The 17,884-nt window shown below is 32.0% G+C and overlaps 1 long non-coding RNA gene across 3 annotated transcripts in view; it reads right to left on the reverse strand.

The window, feature by feature from the left end:
• Positions 1-12,483, reverse strand: part of LOC134694892 (uncharacterized) — a 51,736-nt gene extending 39,253 nt beyond the window's left edge. For all 3 annotated transcript variants that reach the window (XR_010102641.1, XR_010102643.1, XR_010102642.1), the window contains exons 1-3: positions 12,414-12,483; positions 643-770; positions 39-283 (exon numbers count right to left, since the gene is read on the reverse strand). This is a non-coding gene — a long non-coding RNA (uncharacterized LOC134694892). The remainder of the gene's footprint in view (positions 1-38; positions 284-642; positions 771-12,413) is intronic.
• Positions 12,484-17,884: the final 5,401 nt, after the last annotated feature.

Below are 17,884 nucleotides of genomic sequence, written 5' to 3' on the forward strand. Positions count from 1 at the left end.
TTTCTACATGTATAATATTGCTGATGTTGACTTGATACCTGTGTTACTGTTATATTGACAACCAGTGCCTCTTTTTTGCCAATCAGCTTCAAAACTGCATTCCAATTCATCACTAGGAGAACTAGCTTTTTCTTCGGCACTGGCAGTTTTGCAGGATTCAGATGCCTCATCCATAAGTGACAATGCTATACATTTCTCCTTCTTAAGATCAGGAAGGGGTATATGTTAAATGTGCTGAGAAAATTCACAACATGATCAGGACCCATTTCAAAGTGCATCATTGCTGAAATCATTGTGAATTACTATGATGATTAATTTTTACTATCTTCATACTGCATATCATATCTTTATCAATTAAATCAATTAAAATTCTATAAATGAGCCGGTGACAATTGATGGCGCTATATTACCTAGTGAGGAGACACAACTCAATGTCATAATTCATTATGACTTTTTTAATATTCAAGCAGAAATACAAAAAAATACAACTTCCTTACTTAAAATTAATTTACTACACAGTATCCAAATTTAAACACCTTACACCCATGTCATGATTTGAAAGAAACTATGTACTTTAAAAAAAACCATTTACATGTCAGAATAATAAATGAAATTCAAAATATTAAAGCTTTTTGCACTTACCAAGAGCGACTTTTGAGTTGATAACAAATGCTCTATTCTGATTCCTCTGTAGATACCACTTTCATACCAGAGCATATCTGACAGTTACCATCTACAAAAGACTACCTAGACCTAAGTGGTACATGTACCTGTAAGATAAAAATATGATATAGTTATTATACTGAATGGTTGCTCATCATTTTGTTTTATTGTGAGACCAAACTTAAAATATATGTTGTTTCACCCTTTCAGACCAATACTTTATTTACTGGGAATGGGTAGGTACATATACAAAAATGTACCTGAAGGTTCATGTAGGAAAAATATCTTATTTTGTATTTATGAAAGGAAACTTACAAAAAAGTCAGGAGATTTATACATTTTGATTTTCTATCAATAGACTTGAAAGAAAACAACTATTTCTATCTAATAGAATGTCAAACCATTTTTTTTTAGAAGGGACATTTTTCTTGGGTACCCAGTAGGTTGCATTCAGGGGCCTAGCTAGGTATTCAGTCAACCATATGCACCAATATGCAGGGGGTCTTGGGGTCGCTGAAGGCCTCCAGTAGGTCCAGGTCCCGACGGAAAACGGTTTTTAGCGTTTTAGCTGCAAAATTTTATGTACTAAAATATTAAAATTACTGGTTATTTAATCATGAAAATTATGATATACATGATGAAAAGTTCGAAGAATTATGAATAATTTACCATAACATCTGGCTGGTAAATTTAATAACGCAGTACAATCAGGAATATAAAAAAAAATATTACAATATGCATCGACCAGCGCGTATATCAGCGTATTCCTTTAACTAAGCAGAACACCCTGTTTGGTATTTTCATATCTATTCAGTTCTGACTGATATAATGTTTAGCTTAATTAATAGTACATATTGACGATCCTTCATTAAAAAAAAATAGGCACGTAAATACTGATATTACTATACTATCCTTTTGGCTAGATATCGACCATCTATCTCAGTTTGATTCTTAAACCTTCACCCAAGCCACACAAACACATACATGTACACACATAGTAGAAATTCCCTTTGATTATAGAAACTCTACATCATCTGTTTCAGTTTATTTTCGACACAAGTATTATACCATCTATATGGAGGAAATCTATTATTTGTCCAATTCTGAAAGATCGTAACACTGATTCGAGAGACCCTATGAACTATAGAGGAATAAGCTTGTTGCCTTGTATAAGTAAACTTTACAGTGCACTTATTAATAGAAGAATCACGAATTATTTAGAAGATAATGACTTGTTAGCGGACGAACAAAACGGCTTTAGGCGGAATCGTTCATGTGAAGACCATATTTTCACCCTCAATAGTGCCATCCGAAATAATGAGAACTTATTCGTTGCTTTTATCGACCTGAAAAAATGCTTTGATTTCATTGACAGGGAGATGATGCTGTACAAACTACTACGATATAACATTAATGGAAAGGTATACAACTCTATAAAAAACTTTTACCAGAGTTCCGAATCATGTGTGAGATTAAACGGTAAAATTACCGACTGGTTCTGTTGCGAAACGGGTGTAAAACAAGGGGACAATTTATCGCCGACATTGTTTTCGATATTTGTTAATGACCTAGTGATGGAGTTAAACGATATGAATCTTGGAATTGGATTAAAAGTCAGCAATCTCTCTATTTTAAGCGCTTTACGCTGACGATATTGCGCTTTTGGCGAAAGATGAAAAGGACTTACAACAAATGTTAGACAAACTTCAGGACTGGTGCAAACGATGGAGAGTTTTAATAAACACAAGTAAATCGAAATGCGTCCATTTTAGAAAATCTAGAGCTAAACCTACAAACTTTGAATTCAGCGTTGGTCGAAATAAACTCGAAAATGTTAACGAATACAAGTATTTAGGAGTCGTGTTTTCTTATAATGGAAATTTCTCAACGCATACTGAAGCATTATCAAAGGGGTCAGGACGAGCATTGGGGAAAAAATAATCAAGTATTCACCAGTTTAAAGAGTTCGGAGTTAAATCATACGAAAAACTGTTTTATGCCTGTGTAGTGCCTATATTAGACTATGGATCAGGAATTTGGGGATGCCGTAAGTTCCAAGCTTTGGAGAATATTCAAAATAGAGCAATACGTTATTTCTTAGGGAGTACATCGCTTTGCACCCTTGTTGGCGATTTATGGTGATATCGGATGGCTACCTTGTCACTACCGACATTACATTAACATGGCACGTCTTTGGAATAGACTTATATCGTTCGACGATCAGCGGATTACAAAACTTGCTTTCGAATTTGATTATGAGCGATGCCGAAACAATTGGTGCTTTGATTTTAAAGACATTCTTATTAAGCTTGATTTAGTCAGCCATTTTGAACGTAAGGAAATCATCGATATGTCGTTATTGGACTTACGATTACAAGACTTCTATCTATCTATGTGGAAAAGGGACATTATTAAAGTTTCCAAGCTTAGAACGTACATTAAACTGAAAACAATGGTTGAACAAGAATCATACATTAAACTGAATCTCAGCAAATCACAACGATCGTGCGTAGCACAATTACGGTGTGGAATTCTACCACTAAGAATAGAGACTGGAAGGTACATTGGCGAACAACGAGAGGAACGCATCTGTAAATTCTGTACCGAAAACAATATTGAAGATGAATCACATTTTGTTCTTGACTGTTCGCTTTATACTGAACTCAGAAATGAACATTTCAAAGACATTATTTCAGATGTCAACTTCTTGCAAATGAGCAATGACGAAAAACTTTATCATATCTTGATCAACTTTCCACGAAAAACTGCTAAATATCTGGTGGACGCAATTAGGAAACGACGTCAAGTTGTATTCGGACAAGCTTAGTTATTTATCAAAAACTTTAATTTATTGATGATTATAAAAAGGTTACTTCATGGTCAATATGAATATTTTCAGTTTCTTTATTATACATTTTTGTAAATATTAATTTATTATGCATTCAACTGGAAATTTACTAAATCGATCTTCTGACAACTTATTTTTCTTTTCTTTTATATAAGTTTGAATTCTTCACTATTTTTCACTATTAATTAATTATTTTGAATTAAGCTTAATTTTAATTTTCATTACTTTGTTTGAAATCCGTGATAAAGAATTACGTTTAATTTTTGAAAGTGACTTATAGACCCAATGGGTCGGGTGTATTTTATTGTGTATATAATATATTGTACTTTACTGAAATGTGATTACACATGTCACTATAATAAAAAAATTACTTACTTACTTACTTACTAGTCGATGCCTAATGCAAAAGTTCTGTTTTGTTCATAATATTGTAACAAAATTCAAGAAATTCATATGTCTTTATATCATCTACCTGCTAAGGAATTTGAATAATTGTGGTAATTACATGCAGATCGTAGAGTACTCAAAATTACTGGAAGCTAGTTGATGGATTGATTTTCAAACCTCCAAATATTTATGCAAGTTAAGGACAAAAAAAATAATACAATAAATACAACAAGGAGCTAGGTCCTGTAACAGCTGTCATAAAGGACTGAGGTCTGGATTTGAAAATGCCATGCATTGGAAAATGATGGATTATTGGATAGGAACAGAAATTTTGCTTTTCAGTAGACCTGGTCCAACAACGAACTCCTGAAAGAGTGGCATTCTGTCTACAGCTAGGCATCGGATTTAATGTCCCCATTCTGACCAGACGTAACTGTGTATTTATACATTCTGCACAGCCAAACGGACAACCAAAATTGGCAAGGGTTTTTATTGTAGGTCGGGTGAATACAAAGTGGAAAGCTAGTTGAAAACTAACAACTAATTTTAACCAGATGCTCCGCAGGGCGTAGCTTTATACGACCGCAGAGGTTGAACCCTGAATGGTTGGGGCAAGTATGGACACAACATTCAAGCTGGATTCAGCTCTAAATTTGGATTGTGATTAAATAGTTGACACAGCATAGGTTTCTGACACAGAATGAATGTGTTCTAATGAACTTAAAATTTTTGTTTTCTCTTAGAGCAATTCACTATGCTGTTGAATATTTTTCCTCTCAAAAAAATGTTTGAAGAAATTTTCTTTTTATTTATGAAATTTCAAATGAGAAAAATTGAACTCAATTTTTTAATCACATCCCCCTTTCCCTTATTCCAAAACTAATCTCAATTAAAATATTCTAATGGAGTTTGCAACAATAACTACTCATTTAAATACATCATAAAATATTAAGATGTAAAAAAACTGCTTGTTATCACTGAATGGTAAAGAATATTTAAATTTATCAGTTGGTAGTAAAAAGTGAATATACATTGTATATATTGTATATAACAAAGATTTAAGTTGATTCTGGACAAAGAAAGATAACTCCAATTAAAAAAAAATCTTGCAATAAGATATTTCTTGCTTACTATTCTGGACAAAGAAAGATAACTCTTAATTAAAAAATTTTTTTTTGCTATTTCACAATATTGTGAAATTAGATATTTCTTGCCATTGCACAATACTATGCAATTGAAAAGACTTGCTATTGCACAATACTTAATATAATAATTTTAGATCCTGATTTGGACCAACTTGAAAACTGGGCCCATAATCAAAAATCTAAGTACATGTTTAGATTCAGCATATCAAAGAGGCCCAAGAATCTATTTTTTGTTAAAATCAAACTTAATTTCATTTTGGACCCTTTGGACCTTAATGTAGGCCAATTTGAAAACGGGACCAAAAATGAAGAATCTACATACACAGTTAGATGTGGCATATCAAAGAACCCCATTTATTCAATTTTTGATGAAATCAAATAAAGTTTAATTTTGGACCCAGATTTGGACCAACTTGAAAACTGGGCCAATAATCAAGAATCTAAGTACATTTTTAGATTCAACATATCAAAGAACCCAACCGATTCATTTTTTGTCAAAATCAAACTAAGTTTAATTTTGGACCCTTTGGACCTACATGTAAATGTAGACCAATTTGAAAACATGTCCAAAAGTTAAGAATCTAGATACACAGTTAGATTCAGCATATCAAAGAACCCCAATTATTCAATTTTGATGAAATCAAACAAAGTTTAATTTTTGACCCTTTGGGCCCTTTTTCCTAAACTGTTGGGACCAAAACTCCCAAAATCAATACCAACCTTCCATTTATGGTCATAAACCTTGTGTTTAAATTTCATAGATTTCTCTTTACTTATACTAACGTTATGGTGCGAAAACCAAGAAAAATGCTTATTTGGGTCCCTTTTTGGCCCCTAATTCCTAAACTGTTGGGACCTAAACTCCCAAAATCAATACCAATCTTCCTTTTGTGGTCATAAACATTGTGTTTAAATTTCATTGATTTCTATTTACTTAAACTAAAGTTATAGTGCGAAAACCAAGAATAATGCTTATTTGGGCCCTTTTTTGGCCACTCATTCCTAAACTGTTGAAACCAAAACTCCCAAAATCAATCCCAACCTTTCTTTAGTGGTCATAAACCTTGTGTCAAAATTTCATAGATTTCTATTCACTTAAACTAAAGTTATAGTGCGAAAACCAAGAAAATGCTTATTTGGGCCCTTTTTGGCCCCTAATTCCTAAAATGTTGGGACCAAAACTCCCAAAATCAATACCAACCTTCCTTTTATGGTCATAAACCTTGTTATAAAATTTCATAGATTTCTATTCACTTTTACTAAAGTTAGAGTGCGAAAACTAAAAGTATTTGGACGCTGATGACGACGCAGACGACTACGCCAACGTGATAGCAATATAAGACGAAAAAATTTTCAAAATTTGCGGTCGTATAAAAAATCATGTGTCTCAGTTGAGGTTAATTTAAGTTTTTGTTGCCAGAAGTGAAATGATCTGAACCAAAGTTTTAGTTTATAGTTTCTGACTATATAAGGTTAAATCATATAAAATATATAATTCTATCCAATATTCCATTTACTAAGGACGTATACTTTTATAAAAAAGTATGTTGAGGATTTCGTCCCATCAATCAGGATTTTAGACATTTAATACATAATAAATGGCAATTGCAATCTGCTCTATTTGTTCCAACCTATAATGAGTATAAAAATTTATACCTAGGGTGAGAATTAAATCCATGCATGTTTATATACTCTATTGTTCTTTATGTACATAAAATGTTTATGTATGTGAAATATATCAAAAGATGCTGTAATGTCAGTCAGGGGTACTACTTGTACAAGTGTATTTTATTTACTTGAAGAAGTGAAAAAAAAATATACACATATAAGTAAATTAATAATGTTTGAATAATCTCCCCTTAATTTTCTGAAAAATTTACTTGTATACGTAAATTTTTCTTACAATCCCACAAAAATCCTCAAGTTTTAAGATGTAAAATCATGCCTTAAATGATTTTTCCCAGGTTTGCTCAATTTTTTTTTATTAAAGTTCAATGTTTCATCTCATTAATTCATCAAAGAAACTGATTGAGCAAAGATCTTGTATATTTGCCACAAGGCATTCAAAAATTGCTCCTTTGGGGCTTGTAAATAAGCAGTGTAAAGAAGATAACAGACAAATGGGACTTTCATTGTCCATGGAATTACACTTAAATGATTAGTAAAGACATCTGCAATTCAGGGTACACAGTTTAAAATTCTATTAATATATAATTAGATCAAAGAAATCTTAAGAATTCAAGAAAAGAAGAAAGGATGATTTTTTTACTTATACATTGTACAAGTAAAAAATTCTTATTGCATAAGGGACATAACTTAGCCAACTTATTTTTTACCTATACAAGTAAATAAAATTCACTTGTATAAGTATTCTACAAATTTAGTTCTATATGTGTATATTTTTTTTTTACTTCTTCAAGTTAATAAAATACACTTGTACAAGTAGTACCCCTGACTGAATGTAAATATGGTAATTTGTAAACATCATGATCATTACACCCTCACTATAATTGGAGGGAGTAATTGGTGGTCTGACACCTGATAATGACCTACAGTTACGCTTAAGGTAGATGGGGTGTCTAAATTATAATCCATAGAATTTTTTAATAATTTGCCAAAATTTAGTTTTTATAATGCTTTTCTAAAAAAAATAATAAAAAGAATGGGTCACCGTGCTTATTTTCACGCTACACGGTGTTCAAAATTGACAGATTTTGTATAGATTATGCATGGAAAACCCTAGTCCAAATAATTATGACGTCTTGAAAGGCTATTATATTTTTTTTCTTTGACGCCTTACTTCGATGTAAGGCGTCAAAGAAAAAAAATTATAATAGCCTTTCAAGACGTCATAATTATTTGGACTAGGAAAACCCAATTTTCAACAATAATAAGCGTAAACTACTCCATATAATTTTGAGATAACACAATACAATACAATATTTTTATTGTCAATCAAAGACGCCCTATTAAAGAGCAGCACAATTTGTTACAATGATTATTATTAATTCTTAATGATATGCAAATGACAAAATATAGAATAAAGAAAATTGGCCATGCCGGGCATGCGGGGTAAACTCCGGTGCACTGGTTGACCATGACTCCTTATGTTCATCTGCCACATATCATTATTCCCCAAACCAAGGAACAGTGATAATTATACAGTTAAATGTGATCACGGTTATTCATGTAGTCAATGGCGAATCTAGCATTTTTCATAAAAGGGGGGGGGGGGGGGGGCTGACGGGGCGCTCCAGTCATGCTTCAGTTATTCCCTATATAATCATCATTTTTTTTTCAAGAAAAGGGTCTCCCTCTGGATCCTATGGTAGCACACAGACTCATTCAAAACTTAACAAAAGTTAAAACATTCAAATAATTCACAATCTTCTAATTCTGTACTTCCTAAATGGCAAACTCTCAAGACATCTTTTCAAATTTCCATTCATTGATTATGTCACAACTTATACAGTCCCAGGAAATGGAAACTGTTTTGTTTTCTCTCTAAGTTAAATCATAAAAGGAGACTTGAGTCTGAATAGTACATAATGTCATTTAGAACTGACTCAGTGTTCTCCCCAGGGCCTTTTAGCATCAGGGTAATGTGATGCTATATTTTTGAATTTGATGCTATCTAAAGTGATTTTCTTATAGATTACATGTATGTTATGGATGTGATGCTATAATTTTTAGAAGCAAGATGGTATTTCTAATTTCCCTGTTAACCATGATGCTAAATGCAATTTCTGGGGAGAACACTGTGACTTAACTGTATATATTGTATGCTACAATATTGTCCAAAATTGGATTTTATGGGAAGATGGAGTTATTATGATAACCCATGTCAGAGAATAAACCATGATAGGTATATACAGGGCATGTTACTTGGAAGAATGTGGGCTACATCCTTTAATATTCAAGCTGCAGCAGTCGCCTGCATATTTTATGCATCAGTTTATCCCTGTTCAAAACATTTTCACTCTACCAAGTACTTTATCACTATATCACTATCAGGTTCATATTTCAACCTATTTAGCAATACACACTTATGATATAACATCAAAGTACCAAAATTGTACTCAGTAACCAAATTGCACCTATTCAACAAAAAATACCTGCAAAAATCTTACAAGTTTTGTTTCACCATGTGAAATTATCGTATTATCACCTTTTACTCTGGTAGATTCCCCATTTTCATTCTCAATTTTAGATTAATTGATGAGTGATAGATTTCTCTTAGAAAAAATTTAAAGGTCTGAGTGACTATAAAATATACAGAGAACAATACCTGTTGTATTTGTTCAATGGGACAATAGAACTGCAAAAAGTTTAAATGGACAGGTAACTATCAGGTGAATCTATGGAAAGGTTCAATTGGGTTCCAATAAAATGAGCAAATTAAATGTGTTACCATGAACATCCTTTTCTTCCAAAAATAATAGTTACAGCATGAAATAAAACAAAATCCTTGTTTATATCCCAGTTTAAAGGATTTGAAATTAACCATACATTTGGGTACTGGCCTCATTACAGGATCATGGATTGTTGTAATTTCAAACTCATTTTTCAATGACTCTACATGGACTCAAAATTAAATTGGTGTAACTCTATTGTAAACAAGGAAAGTCTACAAAATAAGCACAGAATAAACGTTTGTCTGGTACATAAAAAAGTTGGGTAAAAAAATCAGACAATTTTGATAAAATTAGGGTATTCTCATGTTAGCAACTTCACAACAGACTTACAAATTCATTTTCATGACCAAAACCCCCAAAAAAGTACAAACCTGAAGACAATAAAATGCTTTGCCATGCACAGCCTGTTACGACCGCAGATGTATATTGAGCATATAAATAACACAATTTTTTTGTCAGTTGAAATCAAACATATTTTAATTTTGGATCCTTTAAACTTCAATATGGACTAATTTGAAAACAGGTAGCAGGTACAGACCCACATATTTCTATTCAGCAGAAGTTTCTAACTACAAATCTCTTTAATTTCAAATGATAGCAAGTCCAACAAAAATATTGATAATGTTTACATTTTTTTTTTTTCTAGTTTCTCTCATGTAAAAGCAGTACCTTTTTGGTCACTATTTATGTGTTGCGTCTAAATAAGAATTGTAACACTTTATAGTGACTGAATAGGTTAAACAAATACTTCTCAAGAAATCAAAAAAAGAAGACAACTTGAAACAGCACAGCCATGCCAGTATATGTATGTATAAAACTCAGATCAGAATAGCATGGACAATATGTTAGTTTTATGTCCTTGTGAATTTATTGTGAGGAAAGTTATCAATAATTCTGCAGATAATGCAATTTATTCAAGTGTTTTGTACATTGCTGTTAAAATTTTCACACAATCAGTGAAACATTCAAACAAGCTAAACTGAATTTTTATTACTGAAAGTTTCAAACATTGACAAATGTTTTATTTACCAAATAACTCATGTGTTTCTGTGAGAGAAAAAAAATCATGTGCAATTTTTGGAATTAAAGGGAAAGAAGATCCTTTTCTCACTGTGGTGCATGTCAATTGTGAATATATACTTACGGTTACCAAATATATTTTCTTTATCATGATACTCACATCAACATTATCAAGAAGTACATGTACATCATAGGAAAAATGCACAGACTACAGATAAAATGTTTAAAACACCCTATTTTGAGTGCATCTCCTGCCAAATCTGTACTAGATGAGTATAATTGATGTAAATAAGGTAATTTTTGGAAGAAAAACCCAAAATTAAAAAATTAAAATACCCCCAATAATGTACTATAACCCCAAAATCAATTCTTATCTTCCTTTTGAGTTTTGTGTATGAACCTTCTGGTAAAATTTCATGGAAAGCCATTTACTTAACTCAAGTTATTGTCTAAAACCAAATGTGTTTTTTTTAACATGCTTGTATTTCCCATTTCCATTCTCAATTTTTTTTTGCTGTCATATACAAGAACTTGAAAACTAAGCTACATTATGTACATGTAACAAAAAAAATATATGCAAGAAATGACATAAAACCGACTCTGAATTTAATAGTACATGATATTGATGTAGAACTCACAAACTGAAGATGATCAGAAATACAAATGGTTTTTTTATTCGAGTCAGATTTTTTTTACCGAAGCCCTTCAGCGCTATCATTTAAAATTATTTAGTCAAAATTTAACACTAGTATTAAGGTTTATCATAACAAATTGGCAAATACAGTCTTATTATCACCTAAAAAATACTGTGTACAGACTGACATGTGCGGTTTGGGAAGTTTTTATGTTTTTAGATATAAAAGTTTTTATTTAGCATATCTGAAAGATAAAATCATTTTTGGCAAAGATCTGGATTCAAAATATTTTTTTGTCCTATGCTTATTTATTCATCAATTTGGGAATCAGAATATTTTTTCAAGAAAAATAGCATTTTACATCTGAACTTATAATTTTATTTTAGACATAAACAAAACGTTATTGTAGCCTTGGACATTCGTTCTGAACAGACAGAACATGCATGATATATTTGCCACTGAACGTTTAACAACCAACAACCAATCAATATCTATGACATTATAAAGCTGGCATTTAAGGTAGCGCCTTCCTCATATTAAATTATATGTTTACAAAATTGATAATTTTTGAAATACTAAGGCTTTTCTACCTCGGCTCAGGCATAGATTACCTTAGCTGTATCTGGCAAAACTTTTAGGAATTTTGGTTATCAATGGGAATCAGAATATTTTTTCAAGAAAAATAGCATTTTACATCTGAACTTATAATTTTATTTTAGACATAAACAAAACGTTATTGTAGCCTTGGACATTCGTTCTTTACTTTATTTGGCCTTTTAAACTGTTTTGGATTCAAGCATCACTGATGAGTCTTTTGTAGACGAAACGTGCGTCTGGCATATATGCAAAATTTAGTCCTGGTATCTATGATGAGTTTACCCCTTATGTGGCAAAGTTGGAAAAAAATCATTTTAACAAAAGTTAAATGTTTTTTGTTAAATCCAACCATAAATATGATAAAACATGTCATTTTCTATATTGAAGTGAAAGTTCTTACACATGAATTACCTACTACTCTTAAAATTTGCACATTCTATTAAAGATCTAGACCTTGTTTTCAGGTGTTTCCAAATCCAAGATGGAGGAAGACACCCTTTCTACCAACTTCTGAAGCAAGGTTGTCGGCTCTCCTGGCATTCCCGAAGTCCTGCGTTTAATTGATTGCCGAGTTTATGAGTTTCAGTTAAAAAAACTCATTTCATTTTGCATTTGGTCTTCTAGTTCTAGTTGCCTATGGCACTCATATCACATATTAAATATAAATCTTATAGTAAGATAACGCTATTCATGTCTGCCTTACTTTTTTTCTTCGTGAACAAAGTGGAGGATGCTGCGTTCATCTTTTAAAATAGCTGCTGATGAAAGTTGAACGCCCCGGAAGTTATACCGAAATACTAATTTCGGAACGTATACGTATATAGACTCATCACTGTATTTTAAAAAACATGCAATTTAAAAACCAGTATCTACTCTTTCACAAAATTTAGCAAAATTTCTGGAAGGAAAATAGAAATAAAGTTTTACAATCAGATCAAGGTAAACTTACTACCTTTTTTTTCCTTTAACACTCTATTTTGTTTTGAAAAATATTTGGATCTAAAAGATTTTAGATTATTAAGACAATCAATCTGTAAAATTAGAATAAGCGCTCATCCATTAAGGATTGAGACTGATAGATATGCCAAACTGTATGTGAATAGGACACTCAGAAAATGTTTATACTGTACAATTAAATAAAGTTGAAGATGAGATTCACTTTGTAACTGAATGTCCACTATATATTGATAACAGAAATAATTTTTTTACTGAAATCTCAAAATTGTAATAATTTTCAATCGTTAGACAATTTTTCAAAGTTTTTATGGCTATTTACACAAGAAAATTTAAATGTGTATAAATGTTTAGGAAAGTAAAAATCTGGAGGTAAGGAGAAGTAAAAAAATAATGAATACAAATCAGCCACAAATATACATATTTCAAGTGGTATATGATTTTAAATGGTATATTTAAAAGATCTAAATTGTATTGTCTGGTTCTGTCCTGGCTTTTTATACCATTTTTAATAGTACTAAACAATGTTGTTTTCTTATATTATATGTCTCTAATTTATGTCTAATCATATGTACTTGTATGTAATGTCATGAAAGCTCTTTATAGGGCCCTTTAATTGGAAATAAAATATTCTTATTCTTATACGGTATTACCCCCGGATTTGCTATTGCGGAACAGAGATTAAAATAGAAACTTATCAGCTTATGGGAAGAAAAGAAACATTTCTCCATAATCAAAGAAAACACTGTAGTCTCACAACCTGGTCACTCTGGTGTCATTCCGAAAAAGACAGGATACACTTAGCTGCTGCTACAAATGTTGAAAAGCTACAACTCTATCTAGTAACTGAGAAGTGCTACAATAGTTATAAATAAGCAGCACATAAACAGTAACAAGAAAGGCTGTTAACCCTGTTAAATTTTAGACGGCAGCAATTTCAATATTTAAACTTATAGAAATGATGAAGAAAATAGAAACTACATGAGACAAAACAGAAAACTGAACTTCCAGACCAGTACATCCTGTCCTTACCATGAAATTACATTCTCTCACAGATTTCCTCCCTCTCTAAATTCCACTCACAATCATACACCCTCACCCTCTCAATCATTTTATTTTCCTCCCTCCCTTCCTCGCCTTTTCATTTATTCGAAACACCCTTAACCACCTACCACCTATACCCCTCAGTTCTGCTTCGTGTTAAGTCCCTATGAGAAAATTTGGTTAGTAGATGAATACGATATTTTATGATGTATCAGATATGGAAGAACTTAAATTTTAGAAATAAGAAAAACTTAGAACTTGATATTAAACATAAAAATCTGATCCTGAGCCACTTTTAGAAATGTAGTCTTATTTTCTACACATAATGGTTATCATAGCATTGGTACAAAAGATTAACAGCCAAAGTTACAGAAAGCCAAATTGTGTAATGTAAATTTTTAAAATAGAATGCTACCTTGATTAATAAACATCATGAATGCCAAAAGTGTATATTTAACTCTCAATTTAAGTGTTCTGGGCGTGTTGAAAAAAAAGTACATGAAAAATGCCAAATGTTATAAAAATCCAAATAGTTCAAAACACATAAAGCAAAAAGCCAAATGAAAAATGCCAAAGTTTAAAAATGCCAAATGGTATTAAAAAAACCTGTCTGCTTGTACTAGCCAGCTGCTGGCCTGTGGGTTAGCTGGACTTTAAGGTGTTATTTCAAGAACTTATTTATAGTAAAATCTATCTGGTGTCATATTAAGTATTTTAGGCTTGTTCAAATCTACTTGTGCAACATTTTAAAAGTACTTTGTTTCTAGTAAATTCTATTAGGTGCCTTATAATTACTTTTATTTTAAGGATATTATGATTATTTATTATTACAAATGTTCATAAACAAACTGATATCGTTGTACAATTTATTCATATGAATTAATAAATGTCAGCGATTGTTGGGAGTATTTAACGATGTTTGCATGTTTTAGTTTCTAGGACACCTTCATCAGAATAAGTAAGTAATAATTCGCACTTCAAAGTGTCAACAGGGGGAATAATCATAAATAGAAAATGAAAGTAGGTATGAAAGTAAACTTTAAAAAGAATGTTAAACAAAATTTGTTTAAAAGTGTTTAATTAATTTTGCAGAGGTACAATGCTTCCAATTGGCTTCGCTCAGAGTTACATGCCTCTAATCGGGACCGCTCTGCCAGTGGTACATTACTTCCAATTAGTGTTAGCAGACAGAGATATACATGCACTGCTTCCAACTGGCTTCGCAAGGACAGAGGGTACACTCCCAATTAGCTTCACTAAGAGGTACATGCTTCCAATTGGCTTCGCTCAGACAACCGTACATACTTCTTCAAGTGTTGAATTGGTACGGGACTACAAGTCTGTACTATTTCCAATGTAGGAAATGATACATAATTGCAAGTAAAATGTCGTCCAAATTTTAAAAAAAATAAATTTGTATTTAACATTCTTGATCAAGTTATCTTTCACATCTACTTTCACTACCTATTTATAATTTCTCCTGATGGTGACATTGTAAAATACTAATTTTTTCTTCAGGCTTTAGTATACCTCTGTAGTTTTAATTCTGATGAAGATGCCATAGATACCAAACTATGTCTATCTTATCAAATCACTTCAGCAATCCCTAAAATCTTGTTCTTATAAATCATTTTATTCTGTGATTTATCAAAACCCAACCTTTCATACATGCATCACTTTCAGATTATATCATATTGGATTTTGGATTGATTGATTGTTTGTTAAATTTTAGACGGCAGCAATTTCAATATTTAAACTTATAGAAATGATGAAGAAAATAGAAACTACATGAGACAAAACAGAAAACTGAACTTCCAGACCAGTACATCCTGCCCTTACCATGAAATTCCATTCTCTCACAGATTTCCTCCCTCTCTAAATTCCACTCACAATCATATACCCTCACCCTCTCAATCATTTTATTTTTCTCCCTCCCTTCCTCGCCTTTTCATCTATTTATAACACCCTAAACCACCTACCACCTATACCCCTCAGTTCTGCTTCGTGTTAAGTCCCTATGAGAAAATTGGGTTAGTAGATAATACGATATTATATGATGTATCAGATATATGGAAGAACTTAAATTTTAGAAATAAGAAGGAAACTTAGAACTTGATATCAAACATAAAATATGATCCTGAGCCACTTTTAGAAATGTAGTCTTATTTCTACACATAATGGTTATCATAGCATTCGTACAAAAGATTAACAGCCAAAGTTACAGAAAGCCAAAATGTGTAATGTAAATTTTAAAAATAGAATGCTACCTTGATTGATAAACATCATGAATGCCAAAAGTGTATATTTAACTCTCAATTTACGTGTTTTGGGTGTGTTGAAAAAAAAGTACATGAAAAATGCCAAATGTTCTAAAAATCCAAATAGTTCAAAACACATAAAGCAAAAAGCCAAATGAAAAATGCCAAAGTTTAAAAATGCCAAATGGTTTTAAAAAAACCTGTCTGCTTGAACTAGCCAGCTGGCCTGTGGGTTAGCTGGACTTTAAGGTGCTAGTTCACCAAGACAAATGCCCACAGTTAGGTCACTATCTTTTCCTTTCGGAGTACCAGTTTTTAAGTCTTTGATTTGACTTGGGGGCTTAACATTTTTACTAAATAAAAAAAAAAAAAAAAAAAAAAAAAAGTAAAACATTCACTTTGTCCCCCATTCCCAAAATGGATTGATAAAATAAAATACCCTTTTCCCCTTAAAAGCATGTTACAGAGCTTTCACATGCTGAAAAGTAAAACATCCCCTATTTGGAAAAAACATTCCCAATTAGAATTTGATAAAATCAAATAAAATACCCAGTGCCTTTTCAAACAATTAGATATTTCCAATTAACATTTAGATAAAAACAGTAAAATAAAAAATTTTCAACTTGGCTATCATGTGTAAAAACATACAAGTGTTCTGTAAACAGGAACTTGTGGAGTGATGAATCTGAAAACGCAACACACGGTATAGCTGACTTATATAAATCCTGAAACTAAATTTCAGAAATCCTTGTATTGTAGTTCCTGAGAAAAATGTTACGAAAATTTTCAACTTGGCTATCATGTGTAAAAACATACAAGTGTTCGGTAAACAGGAAGTTGTCAAGTGATGAATCTGAAAACGCATCACACTGTAAAGCTGACTTATATAAATCCTGAAACCAAATTTCAGAAAGGGTGGATGTGTAGTTCCTGAGAAAAATGTGACGAAGGGGACGGACAGATGGACGGACTGACAGACAGAGGTAAAACAGTATACCCCCCCTCTTTATTAAAGCGGGGGTATAAAAATACCCATTTCCCATAAAAGCATGTTACAGAGCTTCACATGCAGACTGAGCCCCCTCACTCTCAGTTTGTTCTAGTAAAAACAATTAAAATTTGATAAAAACAAATAAAATACCCTTTTTTTCCCCATAAAAGCATGTTACAGAGCTTCACATGCAGACTGAGCCCCCTCACTCTCAGTTTGTTCTAGTAAAAACAATTAAAATTTGATAAAAACAAATAAAATACCCTTTTTTTTCCACTGAGCCCCCTCACTCTCAGTTTGTACCAGTAAAAACAGTAAAATACCCCATATTAAAATTTGGATAAAAACAGTAAAATGTCCCCAATAAAATTTGATAAAAACAATTAAAATACCCACTTCCCCTTAAAAGCATGTTACAGAGCTTCACATGCAGTTTGTATCGTAAAAACATGTTACAGAGCTTCACATGCAGACTGAGCCCCCTCACTCTCAGTTTGTTCTAGTAAAAACAATTAAAATTTGATAAAAACAAATAAAATACCATAAAAGCATGTTACAGAGCTTCACATGCAGACTGAGCCCCCTCACTCTCAGTTTGTTCTAGTAAAAACAATTAAAATTTGATAAAACACCATAAAAGCATGTTACAGAGCTTCACATGCAGACTGAGCCCCTTCACTCTCAGTTTGTACCAGTAAAAACATGTTACAGAGCTTCACATGCAGACTGAGCCCCCTCACTCTCAGTTTGTATCGTAAAAACATGTTACAGAGCTTCACATGCAGACTGAGCCCCCTCACTCTCAGTTTGTTCTAGTAAAAACAATTAAAATTTGATAAAAACAAATAAAATACCATAAAAGCATGTTACAGAGCTTCACATGCAGACTGAGCCCCCTCACTCTCAGTTTGTTCTAGTAAAAACAAT

This window comes from Mytilus trossulus, chromosome 13 (genome assembly GCF_036588685.1).
Source record: "Mytilus trossulus isolate FHL-02 chromosome 13, PNRI_Mtr1.1.1.hap1, whole genome shotgun sequence".
NCBI classification, from domain to species: domain Eukaryota; kingdom Metazoa; phylum Mollusca; class Bivalvia; order Mytilida; family Mytilidae; genus Mytilus; species Mytilus trossulus.